Source organism: Rana temporaria, chromosome 2, assembly GCF_905171775.1.
Source record: "Rana temporaria chromosome 2, aRanTem1.1, whole genome shotgun sequence".
Lineage (NCBI taxonomy): Eukaryota > Metazoa > Chordata > Amphibia > Anura > Ranidae > Rana > Rana temporaria.
This window is the reverse complement of record NC_053490.1, coordinates 435,157,681-435,181,238: the sequence shown is the minus strand read 5'-3', so window position 1 is coordinate 435,181,238 and position 23,558 is coordinate 435,157,681. Positions and strand designations below refer to the sequence as shown.

Genomic DNA, 23,558 nt, shown 5'->3' with positions numbered 1-23,558 from the left:
GTGGCACATTCACCTGACAAATAACCCGCCGCCAAATTCCCCATCAATCCTGAGACTACATTTCCCCCCGCCCACTCATCTTTTTTGGGGGAAGGTGAGGGGGGGCAGGGCTGTCCCTGAATGACAGTTTGGAAATGTGGTCACCCTACTCGTATCTGTAGGACTAGATGTCCAGAGCACAAAAAACACCCCCCCCCCCCCCACCACCACCACCTTAAATCAGATGTCAAGAGCCCCTGTACCATCAGAAGTCAAGAGTCCCCCATCCTCCCTTACTTCACAGTGCCTCACCTTGTGCTGCTGGAAGAAGCTGGGAAGCAGAGTCTGGAGGAGGACCAGTGGGGGGCTGAGACAGAGATAAGGGGGTGCTGCAGCACCAAAGAGATGCAGGATCTGTAGGCGTTGTTCTGTCCTCCTCTTTGCTGCCGACTGCTGATACAAGGTGGGGCAGGGACGAGGGGGGGAGGGGTGTAGGTGAGGTCCGAGGACTGCATACAATGGCCTGGGGGGCCGCATTCGGTGCGTGGGCCTTGTGTTTAACCACTTAACCCCCGGACCATATTGCTGGTCAAAGACCAGAGTACTTTTTGCGATTCGGCACTGCGTCAATTTAACTGACAATTGCGCGGTCGTGCGACGTGGCTCCCAAACAAAATTGGCGTCCTTGTTTTCCCACAAATAGAGCTTTCTTTTGGTGGTATTTGATCACCTCTGCAGATTTTAGTTTTTTTTTTTTTTTTTTTTTTCGCAGTCCCCCACTACCACAAATTATGCAGTCGAGTTTCCCGCATTTGGGGAAATCGCAGGGGTCAGCACAGCCGGAGTGCAATGGCCGAGCCTCACCCTGGGAGAACCACCTTCATGATCATGGTGTCTCCCCTGCCAGGTAACAGATTTTAGTTTTTGTGCTATAAACAAAAATAGAGCGACAATTTTGAAAAAAATGAATATTTTTTTACTTTTTGCTATAATAAATATCCCCCAAAAATATATAAAATAACGATTTTTTTCCTCAGTTTAGGCCGATACGTATTTTTCTACATATTTTTCGTTAAAAAAAATCGCAATAAGCGTTTATTGATTGGTTTGCGCAAATGTTATAGCGTTTACAAAATAGGGGGTATTTTTATGGCATTTTTATTAATATTTTTTTTTTACTAGTAATGGCGGCGATCAGCGATTTTTTTCGGTACTGCAACATTATGGCGGACACTTCGGACACTTTTGACACATTTTTGGGACCATTGGCATTTTTATAGTGATCAGTGCTATAAAAATGCATTGGATTACTATAAAAATGCCACTGGCAGTGAAGGGTTTAACACTAGGGGGCGGGGAAGGGGTTAAGTATGTTCCCTGGGTGTGTTCTAACTGTAGGGGGGGTGGCCTCACTAGGGGAAATCACTGATCCTCTGTTCATACATTGTATGAACAGAGGATCAGCATTTCCCCCCCTGACAGGACCGGGAGCTGTGTGTTTACACATCCAATGATTGGTAAACTGCAATATATAAAAATGTTGGTTTGGGGTTTAACCACTTCCCACCCAAGGATGCCATACTTGGGGATATCTGAATGATACCTGCAGCTACAGGCATCATTCAGATATCACTATTTTCTGCCGGCGATTCTGCGCACCATAAGAACGATCATAGCAGCAGTTCTGCCGCTTGATCGTTCTTATCTGTGACGGGAGGGGATTTCCCCCGCCGCCATTTGGTGCTTCTCCGGGCTCTCCCATGCCATCGGTGACCCAGAGAAACGTTCGGCCGATGCCAGATGGGAAGCATAGAGATGACTGGTGACCAGATGGTCACCAGTCATCTCTATGGCCGTCATAGGCCCGGGCGCGACATTATGACGTCACGCCCGGGTACCCAGAAGTAAACAAAGCCGCAATCGCAGCAATTTTTTTTCACGATCTCATGCTTTCCAGCCTGGAGGAGAGATGTGGGGTCTTGACCCCGCATCTCTCCATAAAGAGTACCTGTCACAAACCATTCCTATTACAAGGGATGTTTACATTCCTTGTAATAGGAATAAAAGTGATAAAAAAAAATGTAAAAAAAGTGGAAAAACAATAACAATTAAGTAAAATAATTTTTTTTTTAATGATTTAAAACGCCCCTGTCCCCGGTAGCTCGCACGCAGAAGAGAACACACACGCAAGTCCCGCCCACATATGTAAACGCCGTTCAAACCACCTATATGAGGTATAGCCGCGTGCGTTAGAGCGAGAGCAACAATTCTAGCACTAGACCTCTTCTGTAACTCTAAACTGGTAACCTGTAAAAGTAATGTAAGCGTCGCCTATGGAGATTTTTAAGTACTGAAGTTTGGAGCCATGGGTATGCGTGACATGTTAGGTATTTATTTACTCGGCATAACATTATCTTTCACATTATACCCAAAAATGGGGCTAAATTTACTGTTTCGTTATTTTTTAATTTATGAAACCGTTTTTTTTTCCAAAAAAAGGGCGTTTGAAAAATGATTGCGCAAATACTGTGCGAGATAAAAAGTTGCAATGAACGCCATTTTATTCCCTAGGGTGTCTGATAAAAAAAAAACATATATAGTGTTTGGGGGTTCTGAGTAATGTTCTTACAAAAAAATGATAATTTTTGCATGTAGGAGAGGGGTGCCAGAATAAGCCCGGTGTTGAAGTGGTTAATATCACTTTAAACCATCCTGCCAGAGACAGGAAGTGCTATTACATACTTATACATATCATGATATTAGCAGCTAACAGTAGAGGGCAGCAGATCCACACACATATAGCCTAATACTACAGAGTCATTTATTCCAAACTGCATTCAGCAAATGTAGATTTAAATGCTGCTGACAGTATTGTAGTACTTACCCATGACCACTAGATGTCAGTAAAGTCTGTGAAAACTGGTAAAGCGACAGTCCAGAGATAAGAATTTTTCATAACCTGTCTTGATGGGAATTTGGTGTCAATGATCAACTTTATTGAGGTTTCTTAACATCAAATATTAACCATTTAAAAAAAAAATTCTTTGATTTATTGTCACAAGAAATGTAAAAGTTTGGAGCTGTTTGATATTTACTGCTACCACAGCATTACACTAGAATCACAGCTCTACAATGCCATTTCAATAGAATATACTACATGCCAGACTAGATAAGGGTGGCAGAACAGAATAAAAATACAGAGCTAAGATAAACGAAAGGGGGTGTCCTATTCTTACAGACTCTAATATTAGCTGGAATTATTTTGGGTCATAATAATAAAAGGTACTATTATAAATTATTTTTTAAATGACTATTCAGCAATGATAGCAAGGAATATGTAAAAAAAAAAAAAAAAAAAAAAATCAAGCTTACCTGCAACAAGTTACCGTATTTATTGGGGTATAGCGCGCTCCCGCATATAGCGCGCACCCCTAAAGTTGCCCCGAAATTCCTGTAAAAGAAATGTTATATGATTTTATTACTTACAGTTTTGGTGTCTTGCCCAGCGTCCATCGTCCGGTCCGGCGTCCGTCTGCGGCCTCGGTGGTGTCCTCCCGGCTTCTCCAGCGCGCGCCTCAAGTCGAGTCCCCGCTTCCCGCGCTCAGTTAGAACGCCTCCGCCGACATATACCGAGTGCAGTACACTCGGGTACATTCGGCAAGGCTCGGCTTCGCTCGTGCTCACGCTCTGTGACACTTAAGCGCGAGCACGAGAAAAGCCGAGCCTAGCCGAATGTACCCGAGTGTACTGCATTCGGTATATGTCGGCGCAGGAATTCAAACTGAGCGCAGGAAGTGGCTATCGGCGTATTTGAATCCTTATGGATCAAGCACTATTTACCACCTGGTTTGGACTGTTCACTAATTTCTCCCTGAGAGATTATAATTTCCACCCCGCTACTATGAATACCTTCATCTGATTCTCTAACCATTGGTCCCCCTGGACATTTCTTTCTCTCTCCCCTCTGTGCCCTATCCCCTCTACTGTGTTTATTCTTGTTAATTATGGGTAGGGATGAGCCGAACACCCCCTGTTCGGTTCACATCCAGAACATGCGAACGGACCAAAAGTTTGCACGAACTTTCAAACACCGTTAAAGTCTATGGGACTCGAACGTGAGAAATCAAAAGTGTGAATTTTAAAGCCTAATATGCAACTTATTGTCCTAAAAAGGGTTTGGGGACCTGGGTCCTGCCCCATGGGACATGTATCGATGCAAAAAAAAAGTTTTAAAAAGTTTTAAAAACAGTTAGCTGGATTCAGGTAGATGAGCCTAACGTTAGGCAGGCGTAGCGTATCTCATATACGCTACGCCGCCGTAAGTTAGAGAGGCAAGTGCTGTATTCACAAAGCACTTGCGTCCTAAGTTACGGCGGCGTAACGTAAATGTGCCGGCCTAAGTGCGCCTAATTCAAATTGTGAAGAGGTGGGCGTGTTTTATGCTAATGAATCGTGACCCGACATGATTGACGTTTTTTACGAACGGCACATGCGCCGTCCGTGGACATATCCCAGTGCGCATGCTCCAAATTACGCCGCAAAGACTTATTGGTTTCGACGTGAAACGTAAATTACGCCCAGCCCCATTCACGGACGACTTACGCAAACGACGTAAAAAAAAAAATTGGACACGGGTACGACGTTCATACTTAACATTGGCTGCACCATCTTTTTGGTGGAATATCTTTAGGCCTGAAAACGGCTTACGTAAACGGCGTATCTTTACTGCGACGGCCGGGCGTACGTTCGTGAATAGGCGTATCTCGCTGATTTACGCATTCTAGGCGTAAATCAGCGTACACGCCCTTAGTGGCCAGCCTAAATAGACAGCTAAGATACGACGGCGCACACGGTCGTATCTTAGCTAGATTTAAGTGTATCTCAATTTGAGAATACTCTTAAATTTACGACGGCTCAGATTCAGAGTTACGACGGCGTATCTACTGATACGCTGGCGTAACTCTCTCTGAATCTGGCTAAGTGATTTTAATGATGCTTAAAGTGAAAAAATAAAAGTGATATATTCCTTTAAATATCGTGCCTGGGGGGTGTCTATAGTATACCTGTAAAGTGGCGCATGGTTCCCGTGTTTAGAACAGTCCCTGCAGAAAATTCAATTTCTAAAGGAATAAAAGTCATCTAAAACTGCTTGTGGCTTTAATGTAATGTCTGGTCCCGGCAACAAGGATGAAAATCATTGAGAAAAGCGGCATGGGTACCCCCCCCCCCCTGCGCATTACCAGCCCCTTTGGGTCTTGTATGGATGTTAAGGGGAACCCTGCACCCAAATTAAAAAAAGGAAAGGCGTGGCCCTATATACTCTGAACAGCAGTATACAGGCGGTGCAAACAAGACAGGGACTGTAGGTTTGTTCTTAAGTAGAATCTGTTTGTAATTTGGAACAGGTAAATGTAAATGTAAAATGTAAGTGTAGCTCCAGCCAAAAAATCTATTTTTAAGCTTTTTGGAAAACATACGGAAGGGTTATCACCCCTGTAACATTTGTTTTGCTGTCTGTGCACCTGTTCAGAAGATTTCACCTCACTTTCTGTCCCAATGACAATTGGATTTTGAAAATTTGGGGTTTTTAGGGAAACAAGGATTGGTGATAAAGCATCAGTGGAGAGGAGACATATTTTCCCTATATTAACTCTTACAGGAGAGAATTTCCCTTCCTAGGGGTAGATTTCCTCTGACTTCCTGTTGTCTCCTTCCGTTTGCAAGTAGGAGTCATTTGTAAGTCGGATGTTTGAAAGTAGGGGCCTGACCTATATACTCTGCAGAAATTTGGGCTTTGCCACAACACTGTAAGCCCTCACAGTTACTCTTGGTGGGCGCAGGAACGGGCCCTGCTGTGAAATATTAGGTCAAGAATTGTAATTACATGCCCCTGTTGAACAGCGGCAGAAAAATTGGGCCTTAGGCACTGGTGCTGGTGCCACAACACTGCAATCCCTCACAGATACTCTAGTTGGAGTACAGAAATGAGCCCTGCTGCAAAGTATTGCAGCAAAAATTGTAATTACATGCCCCTGTTAAACTGGGGCAGAAAATTGGGCACTGGTGCTGGTGCCACAACACTGCAACCCCTCACAGATACTCTAGTTGGAGTGCAGAAATGAGCCCTGCTGCAAAGTATTACAGCAAAAATTGTAATTACATGCCCCTGTTAAACGGGGGCCGAAAAATTGGGCTTTAGGCACTGGTACTGGTGCCACAATACTGCAACCCCTCACAGATACTTTAGTTGGAACCCAGGAACGAGCCCTGCTGCAAAGTATTATTGCAGCAAAAATTGTAATTACATGCCCCTGTTGAAAATGTTTTCATGTTCGTGTCCCATAGACTTTAACGCGTTCGCGTGTTCAAACAAATTTTTTGCCTGTTCGCATGTTCTGGTGCAAACTGAACCAGGGATGTGTTCGGCTCATCCCTACTCACTACTTTACATTGTTTCAAAGTGTAATTTCTTCAGTGTTGTCTCATGAAAATTTATAATAAAATATACCCCAGTGGTGTAACATGTAACATGTTATGAAAGGTCTTTGTATAAATCCACCAAATGAGACCCTGGTTGTTGCCAACATCCCGGTATAAAGTTTTATATAGAAAGAGTACACCCCATTATAGGTACTTGGGACCTTTAAGGCAACTGATCAAAGACAGAATATGAAAAAGAAGAAATTTTATTAATATAAAAATTATGGTGATGTTATGAAAGGTGAACTTATCCTTTAACCACTTGCTTACTGGGCACATATACCTCCTTCCTGCCCAGGCGAAATTTCAGCTTTTAGCACTCTGTCGCTTTAAATTAAAATTGCGCGGTCGTGCGACGTGCCTCCCAAACAAAATTTACTCCTTTTTTTCCCCACAAATAGAGCTTTCTTTTGGTGGTATTTGATCACCTCTACGGTTTTTATTTTTTGCGCTATAAATGAAAAAAGAGCGACAAATTGGAAAAAAAACACAATGGCCCAGATTCACGTAGATCGGTGGAATAACTTTACGCCAGACGTACGCCTTACGTAAACGGCGTAGATTACAGCGGCGGGCGCAAGTACGTTCGTGAATCGGCGTATCTCGGTCATTTGCATATTCTACAAGTAAATCAATGGAAGCGCCCCTTGCGGCCAGCGTAAATATGCGCCCAAGATACGACGGCGTAGGAGACTTACGTTGGTCGTAAGAAGCCAAAATTCAGGCGTATCTTGTTTGCTGAATAAGGCGCATAGATACGATGGCGCATCCGTGGACTTACGCGGCGTATCAGAAGATACATCGTCGTAAGTCCTTTCTGAATCCGGGCCAATATTTTTTACTTTTTGCTATAATAAATATCCCATTTTTGTTTTTAAAAAACTATTTTTTTTCTCAGTTTAGGCCGATATGTATTTTACATATTTTTGGTAAAAAAAAAATCGCAATAAGCATATAGTGATTGGTTTGCACAAAAGTTATAGTGGTTACAAATAGGGGATAGAATTCTGACATTTTTTTTTTTTTTTCTAGTAATACGGCGCTATAAAAATGCATTGATTACTGTATAAATGTGACTGGCATGGAAGGGGTTAACACTAGGGGGCGAGGAAGGGGTTAAATGTGTATCCTGGGAGTTATTCTTACTGTGGGAGGGAACTGACTGGGGGAGGTGACCGATGCTGTGTCCCTATGTACAAGGGACACAGCATCTGTTTCCTCTCCCTGACAGGACGTGGAGCTCTGTGTTTACACACAGAACTCCACGTTCCTGCTCTGTCATTGCCAATCGCGGGCAGCTGGCAGGGAATTGCGGCCGCTAGGCACGCGCATCGACATCTCGGGGGCGCTCCAGGTGCGCGCGTGCGCCCCCCAGTGGCCGGAGGACGCGAGGACGTCAAAAGACGGCCTCCCGGATTTATAGAGCCACCTGGAGGCCATCTTTTGACTATAGCCCTGGTCTAAAGTAGTTAAAACACACACAACTCATTTATATGCAATACTAAACAAGAAGGGAGAGTCCAGATTGCCTCCCCTTAGGGGCCGCTTACCCCTTCCACTGTGACCCAAGGTGAACTCATATTAGCAATGTTAAGTATACTTTAAGAGTCTCAATTTGTCCACTTAAAGATAATCAAAGTGGTCAATATGATGCAATAAATACCTAATAATAAAGAGTCATCTTTTATTACTGTGTGATGGATAATTCATTTCAGCTGAGACAGGAGTACACTGTCTGTGCTCTCGGCATTAATGTATTCTACTGTACAGCACGTCTGTATCTTATGGTATTACATATGTAAAAATAACATCAATAGTAACATGACAAAATTATACATTTTTGGGGTTCTCAAGTTTTTATATATGACAACTTTGTTTTCTCCGGAGCCATATCTTATTCAGGTTCTGCAACGACGGCAACGTTCTACTTGGATCCCAGACAAAGGGTTGGCTACATCTGGGCTAGCGAACTACCGGTATGTGGTTGCAATAGCTGCGCTTGGTGATTTTTTTTTAAAATGTTCCAGGATTGTCTGGCCAAATATATATACAATATATATATATATATATATATATATATATAGAAATACACACTTACATATACACATATGCAAACACTCATGAAAACTAGTGTTTATGTTTTATATTACTTTTATAGAGTTTCCATGTTCAGTCATCATCGCACACAGTCGTTGGTCGAGTGTCAGCCACAGGTCGAGCCGGATGGGAGGAGGGACCACGCACATCTCATGCTGAAAGCGCTGTGGCTCTGTTTTGTGTCTGCTCTTGATGTGCAGCAGATGTGTACAGCTGGGGTTTGGCTTCCAACAAATATCCCATGATTTCAAAACCAGCCTGGGTGGCACCAGGGTACCAATATCGTGCAACCACTCGTCCCTAAGATAATTGTATGACATTCCAGAGCTGGGAATATAGAAAACATATTAGCAGGAAGAGACTGGAACACATGAACATAGACAGGGAGGAGAGATCATCGGAGAAGAGAAAGAGACACCCAGATTATAAATGGAAAGGGCGAAATGTGTTGATGATAGAAAAGGGTAAATTGAATCATCTTAAATCTGGAATACACATTTTGGCAGCTGTAACTTTACTTATCTGTCAGCATTGCTTTTATGTTTAACTCATATTAATGAAAAAGCTGACTCAAATACATACACAACATGCTGTTATCTCTCTCTCTCTCTCTTTTTTTTTTTAAAAGAGAAACACACCTAGGCATGATTTGCATATAAACGGGCTACATTAAATATGGAGGTCTAAAAAATGTAAGCGGCTAGAACATTTAAGAGGCTCATTTACTAAAGTTGCATGCATAGGCCCGGATTCACAGACATCGGCGCATATTTATGCCGCCGTAGCGTATCTTCTTTACACTACGCCGACGCATCGCAGAGAGGCAAGCACTGGATTCACAAAGCCAGTGCTGCCAAATCTGCGCTGGGTTTCCAAGTCGTAAGTCGGCGTAAGTGGAAGTAGGCGTGAGCCATGCTAATGAGGCGTGACCCCATGCAAATGATGGGCCGAGCGACAGACAGATACGAATCGCCAACTGCGCATGCGCCAGGACGTGGACGCATTCTTCTGCACATGCTCAGAATCACGTCGGAACAACTGCCTAAGATACGATGGATCACTGCCTACGGCGTGAACGTAACCTACGTCCAGCCATATTCACGTCCAACGTAAACTACGTATAATACGACGGCTTGTGTATGGGTTGCGCCTCATATATAGGGAATAATTTAACGCCAGACGTACGACTTTTACGCAAACCGCGTATATTATGCGCCGGGGGCAAGTACGTTCGGCGTATCTCCCTCATTTGCATATGTGCATAGAAAATCGATAGGAGTGGCAAATGCGCCCAGCGTAAATATGCGCCCATGATACGATGGCGTAGACAAGTTACGTCGGTCGTAGAAAGCCTATTTTTAGGCGTATCTTAGTATGTGGGTCGGCGCATAGATACGACGGCGCACATTTGTTCTTACGTCTGCGTATCTTGAGATACGTTGGCGCAAGTGATTTGTGAATCCGGGTCATAGTTGTTTACCTGACCACCCCAGAGGGCCAGCGCTGCTGCTAGGCGAACTAGGCAGTCGCCTAGGGTGCAGCCACAGCCGTTGGTATACTGATCACATTATACAGGATCTCACAATTGCTGTCCTGACCCCCCTCCAGAGGAAGCCGGCCTTGTCTGATCTCAGTTTTTCTTCTTTCAGAGAGGCGCTGAAGTCTGGCTTCGCACACCAGCTCCAGAGCAGAGGATCCAACTCCATCCTGGCACAAAGACTCCAACTTCGCTCTCAGCCATTTCTTGCTTAATGCAGAACACTGGGCCATGCACTGCACACTGGGATATGTAGTTCTGTATAGCCCGCATCCTCCTCTGTGTAAGGGCGGCCGGCACAGCTCCAAACTACATCTCCCAGAATGCATGGGTTTGTGTTCGGGGGGAAACTTTACTTAAACACCAAAAAACCCTTCAAAACGTTGTGAGTGAGTTGCTAAACTAGCTTCAACACGTTTTGCATGTATTATGCGTCATCAGGAAGCTTCATTATTATTAGCACATTATTACTTACGTTTGGCATGTGGGACTAATACATGAAGAATCCAAACTGGAACTTTTATCATTTAAAATATTTTCATAATATTTGTGCATGCACAATTGATTGAGAATATTGATGTGAATTAATATTGAGTTGGGGTTGTCACTTTAAATACATTGTTGGATACTTTTTGACACATACAAGTGGAGTTACAATTAAAAAGGCTAGCGCAGCTACCTATTTTTACATATTTCTATACTATACTTTTCAGATACACCGACAGCGCTGCTATCTGGACCTTCAGCATACTGAGCGCTAGACCTTTATCAGCACCCTGCTGTAGGAACTCAAGAATAGTCAGTGTATCCATCTTTTGTCTGTTACTTTCAGCGCACCAGCTGTTAAACTTTCTCCAGGTCTTCCTGTAGATGGCCCTAGTATTTGGCTTCCCAGCACTCAGAAGCGTTGCCACCACTTTATTTGAGAGTCTTTTTGATCTCAAGATGTCTTTCTCAGTAACCAGGCCGCCTATTTGAAACTTTCTTGTCTTAGGCCTGTCAGGGGTCCCTGACACATCAGGTAATCCCTGTGAGGAAGTAGCCACCGCTCTTCTACTGAGAGACTGAGGAGTTGAGAGAACCAGGCTCTCTTGGGCCAATATTGTGCTATCAGTATGAGTTTTGTCTGCTCTTGTAGGAATTTCTTCACCACCCGAGGAATCAGATGCACCGAAGGGAAAGCATAGCACATCTTGAAATCCCATGGGTTTTGGAGTGCGTCTATCCCTAGAGGCTGATCTTGCTGGTTTAGCGAGAAGAAACGCGTCACCTGAGTGTTTGTCTGAGATGCAAACAGATCCAGTGGGTTGTAATTTCCCTGAACACCTCTGGGTGTAATACCCATTCCTCCTGGGAGATCTCTTGGCGGCTGAGGAAGCGTCCTGTCCAGATCTTCTTGTTGATTTCTTAATAGAGAGATTTGCAGGGGCCTTAAATTATATTTTGCCCATTGGACTGCTGGTATCCTTGAGGTCATCAGACCCAGAACCGACATCAGCTCCCTGATGGATATCGGGAGGTTGTTCTGTACAGAACTTACTCTCTTGACAAGGCCTTGGATCTTCTCCTCCAGTAGAGACGTCTTCTACTCTATGGAATTGAGTAGATATCCCAGAAACCGGATGTTCTGAGTGGGACACAGGTTGGACTTTTCGATGTTTAAAATACAGCCCAGTGACTTCAGCCATAGTTGAGCTTCTGCACGGTCTTTTACCAGCTGTATTTCTGATGGTGCTGCGAATAGTAGGTCTTCTAAGTACGGTACTACAGTCATTCTTTTCAACCTCAGGGGGGCCAGGGCTTCTGCTAGGACTTTGGTAAATATCCTAGGGGATGAGGATAGCCTGAAAGGAAGAGCTCTGCTCTGGAAATGGTATTCCTTTTCCTCTATTCTCACCGCCAACCTTAGGTATCTCTGGGACTCTTCTCATATTGGAATGTGGAGATCCATGGTCGCCATGAAAGTTCCCGGGTGAAGGATATTTTTGACTGTGAATATGGATTCCATGCAGAATCTTTTGTATTGTATTGTTGATTCAGAGGCTTTAGATTTAATATCAATCGAAACTTCCCAGAAGGTTTTTTGATCCTCTGAGACGGGAGTAAGGACTTTCTGGTCTACCATCTCCCCCAGCAACAGCGGTAAAGCCCTTGCTTTTTCAGGATCCCTGTGAAGTTTTGTTAATAACAATCTCTTTGGAGGATGCCAATTGAATTCAAGGGAGTAGCCCCTCACGATGATGTCTAGAATTAATTGATTGACTGTTGTCTTCTGCCATTGAGGTAGGAAGGTAGCCAGCCTTCCCCATACTGACGATCTGTCGTCATTGTTTTGGGGTTTGGTTAGAAGAGCCAAAGAGGACATTACTCTGTGGCTTCTCTTTGTGACCTGTCCAGTTATTTTTAGGGTCTTATTTTTCTTCTTGTGGACGTTCTCTTAGTCCACGAAAAAAACACTTTTGTGGAGGTTTGTGCTTTTTGGTATGAAAAGTTTTCTTTCTGTCCACCGTTCTTTCTAAGGCTTCATCTAAGCCTGACCCAAACAAAAAAATCACCGGAGGCTGGAAGATTGCATAACCTCATTTTGGATGCAGGGTCCCCTGATCAGATCTTCATCCAAATAGCCCATCTGGCTGCCACGACTAGTCCTCCTGATCTTGCTGCCAGCTTGACGGACTCTGCGTATGTATCCACTTACACTATGTACCCAACTGCCTTGGAGAGAACCAGTAGGATCTTCAAAATGACCTCCCTAGGAGTGCCATTTTTTATATGGTCTTGCAGTTGGGAGAGCCAGAATTCAAGGTTTCTTGCCAAGTGCTGGCTTCAGGCTGGCGACACTTGTTTACCAAGCTCTCTTTCGGATAATGTTGCCCCTCTTATCCATGCAATCTTTAAAGTGGTTGTATAGTATTTTTTTTTTTTACTTTTACCTACAGGTAAGCCTATAATAAGGCTTACCTTTAGGTAAAAAAACATCTCCTAAACCTTGGTAGATAATCCCCTCGCAATGAGCCGCTGCCTGCAGCAGTGCATGCGCACAGGGGATTCTCGGCTGAAAGCCTGGCAGACACCGGATCTTGCCGGAAAGAAATCTCATGCGCGCTGGCGCGGGAGTGACAACATCGTGGCTCTAGCCACTCACAGCGCTGGAGCCGCAATACCCAGAAGACACACCGAGGCAACGTGTCATCTCCCTCAGCGTGAACCAGGTGAGTTACCGATGCCTCGTACTAAGGTAAGTATTTCATAATGAGCTAGTATGCGGTGCATACTAGCTCATTATGCCTTTTGCCTTACAGGTGACTAAAAAAATTGGGACTATACAACCGCTTTAAGATGCCCCATATCTTCAAAGGCCAATGAAGATTTTTTGGAAACTTTGGATAGAGACGCATCCAATTTAGGATTTTTATTCCACACTTCCTGTGGATCGTCACTGAAAGGGAACCGCTTCTTATGACTAGCCGCAAAGACGGGTTACTTTTTTGGGTCTGCCCACGCATTCCTCACGGCGTCCGACATCACCTGGTGGACCGGGAATACTTTGGACTTTTTCTTCCTAAGACCTAGATACATCAGGTCATGTTTTAAAGGAAGTTATTTTTCTTTTTCAATCTCTAAAGTCTCAAATATGGCCCCTAGTAGGTCCTCTATGTCTTCTAGGGACAATTTGTACTTGGGCCCCTTCTTTTCTTCTCCCCCATCCTCCTGTTCCGAATATGAGTTGTTAGTGAAGTCCAGGAATCAAAATAGAGAAAGGGATATCACCGCTCCAGGCAGGTCAAATGAAGGTAAAAGCCTCTCCTCCAGATAAGAAGCCCCAGGTGCTGGCAGTGCATGTAACAATGCAAATGGGAAGAAATTCTGGACAGCCGCACTCCAAAAAAAGTTTTTGCCTTTATTCAAAAAATAGATTAAAAAATACATGCCACAGCAGATCAGAATGGACAGAAGATCTGACGCGTTTCACACTAACAAACAGTGCTTAGTCATAGCTATGACTAAGCACTGTTTGTTAGTGTAAAACACGTTAGTTCTTCTGTCCGTTCTGATCTGCTGTGGCATGTGTTTTTAAATCCACTTTTTGAATAAAGGCAAAAACTTTTTTTGGAGTGCGGCTGTCCAGAATTTCTTCCCATTTTCATGAGCTGTTAGTGGCTATTTCACTAACCACGCTGCTACCCGCTTGTTCTCTTGCTGTCTCCTGCAACCCTCAGGCGACTGATCTGGGTGAGGCTAAGGGAGAGGAACTTCCAGAGGAGCCATTGAAGGTTTAATCGCTGACATAACCTTTTTAAAGCGGGAGTTCACCCATTTATTTCGTTTTTGCCCTTTTCCCCTTAGATTCCTGCTCGTTCGGTCTAGGGGAATCGGCTATTTGTATTAAAATATGATCCGTACTTACCCGTTTTCGAGATGCATCTTCTTCCGTCGCTTCCGGGTATGGGTCTTCGGGAGCGGGCGTTCCTTCTTGATTGACAGTCTTCCGAGAGGCTTCCGACGGTCACATCCATCGCGTCACTCGTAGCCGAAAGAAGCCGAACGTCGGTGCGGCTCTATACTGTGCCTGCGCACCGACGTTCGGCTTCTTTCGGAAAATCGTGACGCGATGGATGCGACCGTCGGAAGCCTCTCGGAAGACTGTCAATCAAGAAGGAACGCCCATTCCCGCAGCCCATACCCGGAAGCGACGGAGAGGATGCATCTCGTAAACGGTAAGTACGGATCATATTTTAAAACAACTAGCCGATTCCCCTAGACAAAACGAGCATCCATCTAAGGGGAAAATGTGCTCTCTAAGGGTGAACCTCCGCTTTAAGCTCTTTAAAGGTAGAAGCCATGTCATCCCTCACGGATCCCAATTTTTTTGCATAGACTGCATCTGACTGTTTTTTAACTAGTCTGTCGATGCACACTTGACATTGCGGTTCTGTGTATTCCAATTGCATCTTTGTAGCACATTTTGCACACCGCTTCCTGGAAGTGGGCTTTGGATCTTTAGGTTTGACCTGCCAGAAGACAAAAAACACAGGGGGACCCATGGCAGTGAGACAAAAGCACACTCCACCACAACCTTACTACAGTGCACACCCAGTGACACTAGTAACCCCCAATGATGACATCCAGCCCCGGAAAAGATGCGCTACGTCTTCTGTGTCAAACTAATCTCTGGCCCCAGTACACGCCCCCCACCCCCCACGAGCTCCGCCAATTGGACACCACATTGCCTCCTCTCTCCACGCCTGGGCTCAGAGGGGGATGGATCCAGGACGCCTCCCGGCCTGTAACCCGACCTCCTCCACCAAAGAAAATGGTAAGGGTGCACTCAACCCTGCAGCCCAGAGGCTTCCATAGTTCCCTGCTGCAGGCTGAAACCCCTGCCCCAGCCCAGCCTTTGAGAGATGGAGCCTCTAGCGGTTCTCAGGCAACATGTCTCCTCCGGATAGCGGAAACACTTTTACTGACCAGTAACCTGAGGGACCGCCTTTTAAAGAATTAAAGTGGCATTGTGTTTCCTGTTTGGAGGGAGGAACTTCATCTCTCAAGAAAAATGTTTATATCCAGGGCGCTCCAAGCATTTGAATCCTGACAGATAAAGTCTGTGTTGGAGAGAGTAGCAAATCTTCACACACTTTAGGCAGCACTCGGGGAGACAAGCAATCTCTAATGGAAACAGAAAAACAAACCAAGCGCCTCTAAGTGCAGAAATATAAAACTTTTAATATCCCCTAAAGGGGTTAAAAACACTAACAAGATAGTGGATGAAACAGGCATGTAGCAGGTAAGTGGTCACTGGCTGAAGAAGGAACCAATAAGTTGTTCCGAAATGCGTCTCGCCTCTATGATACACTTCCTGTCCACTTCCTGTTTGTGTTCCATGCTGGTTTCTGTCTCGCTTCCTCGGACGTCATTCCCAGGCTCCAGTTTTATTGTGTCCTCTGAACATTCACAGCACAAGTCGGTTGTTATCTCGTGGACTTCCCTGGAAGCTTTACCATCACAGACTGGGACTGCCCTGCCACTGGAACATCTCCTGGATGCACTTACCTGCTACATGCCTGTTTCATCCACTATCTTGTAAGTGTTTTTAACCCCTTTAGGGGATATGAAAAGTTTTATACTTTTGCACTTAGAGGTGCCTTGTTTGTTTTTCTGACTCCATCTCTCAAGGGCTGACCTGAAAGACTACTGGGGTAAAAAAGGCTAACTGGGCACAATTTTTCACTTAGGGGCATACTAACTTTTTTTGCCAGCGGTTTAGATGTTTTTGGCTGTGTGTTGAGTTATTTTGAGGGGACAGAAAAATGTATACAAGCTGTACACTCACTACTTTACATTGTAGCAAAGTGTAATTTCTTCTGTGCTGTCACATGAAAAGATATAATAAAATATTTATAAAAATATGAGGGGTGTACTCACTTTTGTAAGATACTGTATATATAAAGTATATATAAACAACTTTGTTGTTGTACTTTTCCAACAAGAAGCTCCCACCGACTGGCAGACTAGGTATACATATAGGTCCTGATGAATGATTCGGGTTTACCCAAGGTGCAGGGTCTAAACACTAACTGATATTCTAACTGATATTCATCAGCTCCTGATGGTGGAGATGGGTTTTGCTGCATGTTAATACCAGGTCGTAGTCCTCAAGATTGCCCCACTAGAAGTTGAGCAAGCTAATGTCCAGTAGCAGATATAACAGGTAGGGATCAAGCAGAAGCATAGGCAGTAAACAAGCCAAAGATAACAAGTGGGTGTAGGTTGGGTTGGCAGAAGCGTTGTTGGGGAGCAAGCCAACGGTTGGCAATGAGCGGTAGCAAAATTATGGATGGCAGCAAGAGTGACAAGAGCAAGATATTGGCTAGAGAGAGCACAATAATCTGGCAAACAGGAAATACAAAAGCATGGCTTAAATAATAATTTTGTGGGAGGAGCAAAGGGTTCAAGGTTCAAGAGAAATAAGACACAATAAGACATAAGACACACTGTCTAAGGCAGTGATGGCGAACCTTGGCACCCCAGATGTTTTGGAACTACATTTCCCATGATGCTCATGCACTCTGCAATGTAGCTGAGCATCATGGGAAATGTAGTTCCAAAACACCTGGGGTGCCAAGGTTCGCCATCAATGGTCTAAGGGATCAGGCAGCATCTCAGGTGGCTCAGCAATAGGAGCTACTGCTGGACACAGCAGAGGTCATGGGTTCAGGTCCTGGTCCTTTGGCCCCCCATGTAACAGAGCTTCAGACTTGTGCATCCATTTTGTTCACCATCCAGGCCACATCCCTGTTATTTTTTTATTTTTTTACGCACTGCAATGGCATAGTTATAAGACTTGTTTTATTAGAAAAAATGATATCAATTGTAAAAGAACTCTAGATTCATGTAAAAAAACAATATACATAGTCATACAGTAAATATCGGAAAATATATTGTAGTAAAAATGTTTGTGGAAATGGTAAAAAAAACGCGCTAGGAAATAATAAACAAAACAGCTGGAATGTGAACACCCAACTAATATATGGAAGCTGCAATTAACATGTATAACATAAATACAAAAATAAACAGAATTGGAAGAAAAATAATTGCGCTACCTTGACACTAATGATAGTGACATATGCTATAAACACCAATAATCAAATAAATGAAAAATTCACCCATACTCAACTCAATGAAACCAAATGAAATAATTATGGCAGTGAATCCACAGAAAATTTATGAATACAAATACAAAATTTAAAAGATAAAAAATGTAAATAACACCAGTGATCAATTGATGAGAATTAACCCATACCTGATGTATAAAATTGTTGAAAAATAAAAAAGTGGTTGTGAATCCACACAAAAAAAATGTAAATATAGTGCAATGATTAATGAGGATCAATAAATGAATTTAAAAAGTCCATATGTAAATTAATACAATCAACAAATAATGTCTACGAGTTTCTGAGAAAAAACTTAATCAATGTAGTGAATAGCTTTAAATTATAACACCAGTGCAAGTGACTAAAAAGTCTATATGACCGTAAATTGCCGTATCCAAAAAATTGTGTTGAATCCACCACCAGCAGAAATAAACTCTTACTGACTAACAATGAACCCCCAATGAGAGAGGATCAAAGAATGCGTATAGCAAGGCACAGCTTAGCTCCAGGAAACAGCAGACACAATCAAATTTCCAACAATCGCCTCCAAATCAATCAATGTATATGGTACATTAAAGAAAAGAATGAATCTCGCAGTTAAAATAACGCCTGTAGTTTGACGCGCCAGTCGGTACACATAAAAAGACAACCCGTCCTTCTGGGTGTGGGGATGGAGAATGAGGTGATGTCAGCGCGACGCTTCGCCTGACGTACGTTTCGTAATATATTACTTCATCCAGGGATGTACCGAGATGAAGAAGGGCTCCAACTGCAGACCTAACAACCAGAATAGTTGGCATATGGATTGTGACTTTGATCTGAGAAGTTGAAGGAAATAAATTATGTGAATTCCAGCATTACAACAATGTGTAAAAGGCATATTTAACTACTAAAAGCTTCTTTTTCTCATAAATCACGATTTTATCTTCACCTCAAATTGCCCTTTCCTGCTCTCCTCCAAAGACACTCATAGATTATCATTGTGTATCATTAGCTAATAATATAAGAAAAGATAGCCTATTTGTATATGTGATGAACCCTTTTCCAGCCTTCTATATTTCTGTGTTTCTTCTCTGTTCCTGAAGCCCTGTACACACGATCTGAATTTCCGGTGGAAAAAGTCAGACGGACTTTTTCCATCGAAAATTTTGATCGTGTGTATGCCCCATCGGAATTTCCGAAGAATTCCATCGGAGTTTAGATAGAGAACGTTCTATTTTACTTCGTCGGAACTCCGATGTGATTTTGGTCGGACAAAGGTCAGATAGTGTGTACGGGGCTTAAGAGATGAGGATTGGGTCAACATTTGCAATTTCATGGATCATTTCAGTCAGGAAAGCTGAGATGAGCGTTTAGAGCAGTGTTTCCAAACTTTTTTGTCTTGCGGTGTACCAAAAAGATCTTAAAATGTTCGTGGCACACCTGAAAAAATGTAACAATTTTTGTGGCCAGCAGTAAATATAATATATAGAAAAGTAGCAATCTTGTGTGATCCCCAATATTATAAATCCCTGGGGATCACACAAGACTGCTGATTTTGTATATATTATATTTTCCTGCTGATATAATATTGGGGAATGAGATCACACAAGACTGCTGCTGATATTTGCTGCTGATATAATCAGACACTGGTCCCTCCATCCCCATCTCCTCTCTCGTCTTACCTTTTAGCTCCACATTGTTTGAGACAGCCAGGGACTGGAGGAGGGAATGACGTCACGCTGAGGTGTCAAATAGTGCAAGCCAAGTGTTTTTGGGGACCTCCTTAAAGCGGGAGTTCACCCATAAAAAAATGTTTACCCTTAGATTGATGCTCATTTTGTCTAGGGGAATCGGCTAGTTGTTTTAAAATCGAAGCAGTACTTACCGTTTTAGAGAGCGATCTTCTCCGCCGCTTCCGGGTATGGTCTTCGGGACTGGGCGTTCCTATTTTGATTGACAGTCTTCCGACACGCTTCCGATGGTCGCATCCATCGCGTCACGAGTAGCCGAAAGAAGCCGAACGTCGGTGCGGCTCTATACTGCGCCTGCGCACCCACGTTCGGCTACTTTCGGAAAATCGTGACGCGATGGATGCAACCGTCGGAAGCCTGTCGGAAGACTGTCAATCAAAATAGGAACGCCCAGTCCCGCAGCCCATACCCGGAAGCGGCGGAGAAGATCGCTCTCTACAACGGTAAGTACAGCTTTGATTTTAAAACAACTAGCCGATTCCCCTTGACAAAATGAGCAGGAATCTAAGGTTAAAAAACATTATTTCCGGGTGAACCTCCACTTTAAGTACATATTTACTTATGGCAAGTAGCAAACTTTTTTCAAGGCACGTTAGACTCTCGAAACACATGCAGCTTACTCAGGAAGTGCTAACTACGGCAACGTAAAACAACCAATCTGCATGCTTCACTGATCTCACTTTGGTAAACAGAAATCCAGTTGGCTGGTATACAGTGCAGTACGTTTAACTTTACCGCCGTTCTTTCTGTTGCTTTGTTAAATAACCCCAGTGTCAATTACAAATGTGGACTTCATCACTTTTCTGTTATGGGATTTTTAACTGAAACATTAGAAATAGTTTCCTACGGTGCCATTCGTTATTTGGCATTATATGTACTTTGTGGTTCTCTTTATTTCTCTTTATTTCTCTTTTACATTCTGACCATGTGTGCACTTTTTATTGGAATATAGCCGTCATAATTTCCTATAGTGCCATTCACACTTTGGCATTTTATGTGCTCTGTGGTTAATTTTTCCTCTTTTTCCTCTTTTTGCCCATGTGTGCACTTTTACAAAAGTTTCAAATCGATGGCATTTAAATATAGACTTAAACATATGATTTAGATGTGCTGGGTGATAAACAAATACCATTTTACAGCTGATGAGCACATTCAAAGACATATACTCTCACCGGCTCTGGCATTTGTAAATTGATTTAGCAGAATGTACATTTATTAAAGAAGAGCTCCAGCCCCCCCCCCCCCAAAAAAAACTGCTGACTTTTAATAGTAGGGCACTTGTCTATCCAGGCATCCGGCGGTGTCCTCGTCTGAGCCGATTCTTCAATCAGCTATCGGGTGCTGGTGCCGCCATCCTAACTAAGGGAGACCAGCAGTCATTCCTACTGCAAATGCGTGAAGCGTGCTGCGCTTTGTAAATGGGCCAGTCTTTTGGGACTTGAAGTGTCCCAGAAAGCTGCAGGGGAAGGAAGGGGGGAACTTCCAGGTCATTTAACGCATTGGATAGGGTACCTGTCAAAACCAGATACCTGCTCCCCAAACAGTGCCAAATGGCGCAGCAGAGGGGGGAGGGGGGCAGGCAGACAAGCTGAGCTTCCCATTTTGGGTGGAGCTCCGCTTTAACATAACTCTGTCACTGGGATAACAAAATGTAGCAAAGCAGGATATTCCATAGAAAATGCATTATACTCAACTATCCTGCCACCCATTCCTCTGATTTGCTTTGTTCAAGAGCTTTGGATGTCTGAATAATCTTCATATTTTACACTGCTCAAAATTTTTGGATGCATGCTTCCCCTGCCATGTGGTGTGGTTCCTTCCTCTGACCTCTACATCACTTCTGTGTCCTGCAGTAATGTAAGGGTCAGTGGAAGGAACCACAGTGTGAAGCAGGGGATCAGAAAACCAACACTTTCAGAAGTGTGTTGAATGTGAGGAGGTCATTGCCCTGCAAAAGAGAGTAGATCAGAGGAATGGACAAAGGGACAGGTGAAAATCAACTCTTTTCTTTAGAAAGTGGTGCTGTGCTACATATTGTAAAAACGACGTTTTTAAACCTGCGTTCAGAAGCAAGTTATGAAGTGAGCTTGAATGGAACAGAGTGCCGCGGTACGTGCTGAACGTATTCGCGCTTTGCTAGAGCATTTTGAAAAAACGATGGTGTGTAGGCAACGTCGTTTTTTAAAATGAAGTTTGAAAAACGTAGTTTTTTTTCATGAGAAAAAATTACGTTTTTTTTTCATCACAAAAAAAGGACCGTGTGTACGCGGCATAAGAGCATGCAGCATCTATCTAAGCCCCAGTCACTGGAGGGGACTTTGTCACAGTCCATTTGGAGAGGTTGCCCATGCAGTGGGGTGACCCTATCTTCAGCAGCCAGAACCACCTGACCTAAGACAACAGCAGCAGTGCTAGTGTGAAGCTTGTGCCAACCCCGATGCACGTAGGGTGACCACATATCCAAACTAGCATTCAGGGACACCCTCCTTCCCAAAAATCAGCTTGTGCTCCAACGAATCAAAGCACAATGATTGGATACAAGAGGCGGGATTTATGATTTCTCCAATCACAAGCAGGGGTCGGGATTGTGCTCTTCCAGACATTCCCAGCCAGGAGAAGTACTGTCAGTGAGTAAAGTGGTGATGTGGTGGCCTTTTTTGGGGGCATCAGATTGGCCCAGGGGGTGGCTGTGTCAGTTTAATTCGAGGACACTGTATTGTCCTGGAAAAAAAGTACCCGGGACAGACCCACAAAATGCGGGACTGTCCCTGGCAATCCGGGACACGTGGTCACCCTAGATGCACGCAGCCTTGAGCTTCCCAGGACCTTCCTTCATAAGGTGGACATGTGAGAAATAATTGTCTTCTTTCTCAGAAGCGGAACTGAAATCAGGAACTCTACTGCCATCTATTGGCCATTTGTAGAATTGTTCTTATACAGTATGTTCCATTGCTGTGTTCCCTAATGTTCTATACTATACTCCCCTGCTCATATGATACCCCCTAAGCAATGTTATGTTGATTACCATTGTTTAGTAAAGTAGAATTCGCATATCACCACTGGTCTGATCATTTGGCTGATACCGCTACACAACACATCTAACACTCCCCCCCCCCTAGACTGGCAATGCTGTAGTCTAAAGATGTCTCTGTTGCTCCTTTATCCAGAGTGGAGACACTTTATTACAGGAGGTGCATTACTGGCCAAATCACCAGGTGAAAACAGAAAGAAAAAGCCTAAAAAAAGAAAGCTAATGCAGCCATCACATCTAAGGATTGGTAAGCTGCAGTATATTTAATTTTTGGTTTGGGGTTTAATACTGTTTTAAAGAATAACTGTTCTTTATTACCAATCTCACGTCACCCACCCTGACATTGCCAAATCTGCATTAAAAGTAGAAGTTTTAGTTCTTAAACAGTCTCACCTCTTACCTGTTATTCTGGCTTGTCACATACACATCTGCCCAGCAGATTCAGTGACACCATATTTATTCCTGTCCACATGGGGTGCAGAGTGCCTCTTCTTGGTTCAGGCACCCTTGATGACGCGCTTCTAAAAGGGTTCATCCCTATTAAAGGAATAACCACATGCCTTTATTATGTGCCAATACACAAAATGTTTCTTTTTAATAAAATAAAAACATGTTATACTTACCTGTCCTGTGCAATGGTCTTGCAAAGAGCAGCCCCGATCTCAAACCTTCCACATTTCTGAGATGGGAAAGAGGGACCCCTATTACCGTAGCAAAAGTACACTGCTCAAAAAAATTAAAGGAACACTTTGAAAACATATCAGATCTCAACGGGCAAAAATCTCATGCTGGATATCTATACTGATATGGACTGGGTAATGTGTTAGGAATGAAAGGATGGCACATCATTTGATGGACATGAAAATGATCCACCTACAGAGGGCTGAATTCAAAGACACTCCGAAAATCAAAGTGAAAAAATGATTCAGCAAGCTAGTCCATTGTGCTGAAATTTCATTGCAACAACTCAAAATGGTACATTGTATGGCCCCCAAGTGCTTGTATGCATGCCTGACAACATCAGGGCATGCTCCCAATGAGACTACGGA

At 43.6% G+C, this 23,558-nt stretch overlaps 1 pseudogene; it reads right to left on the bottom strand.

Moving 5' to 3' along the window:
• Nucleotides 1–746: 746 nt before the first annotated feature.
• Nucleotides 747–894, bottom strand: LOC120929831 (annotated as a pseudogene).
• Nucleotides 895–23,558: the final 22,664 nt, after the last annotated feature.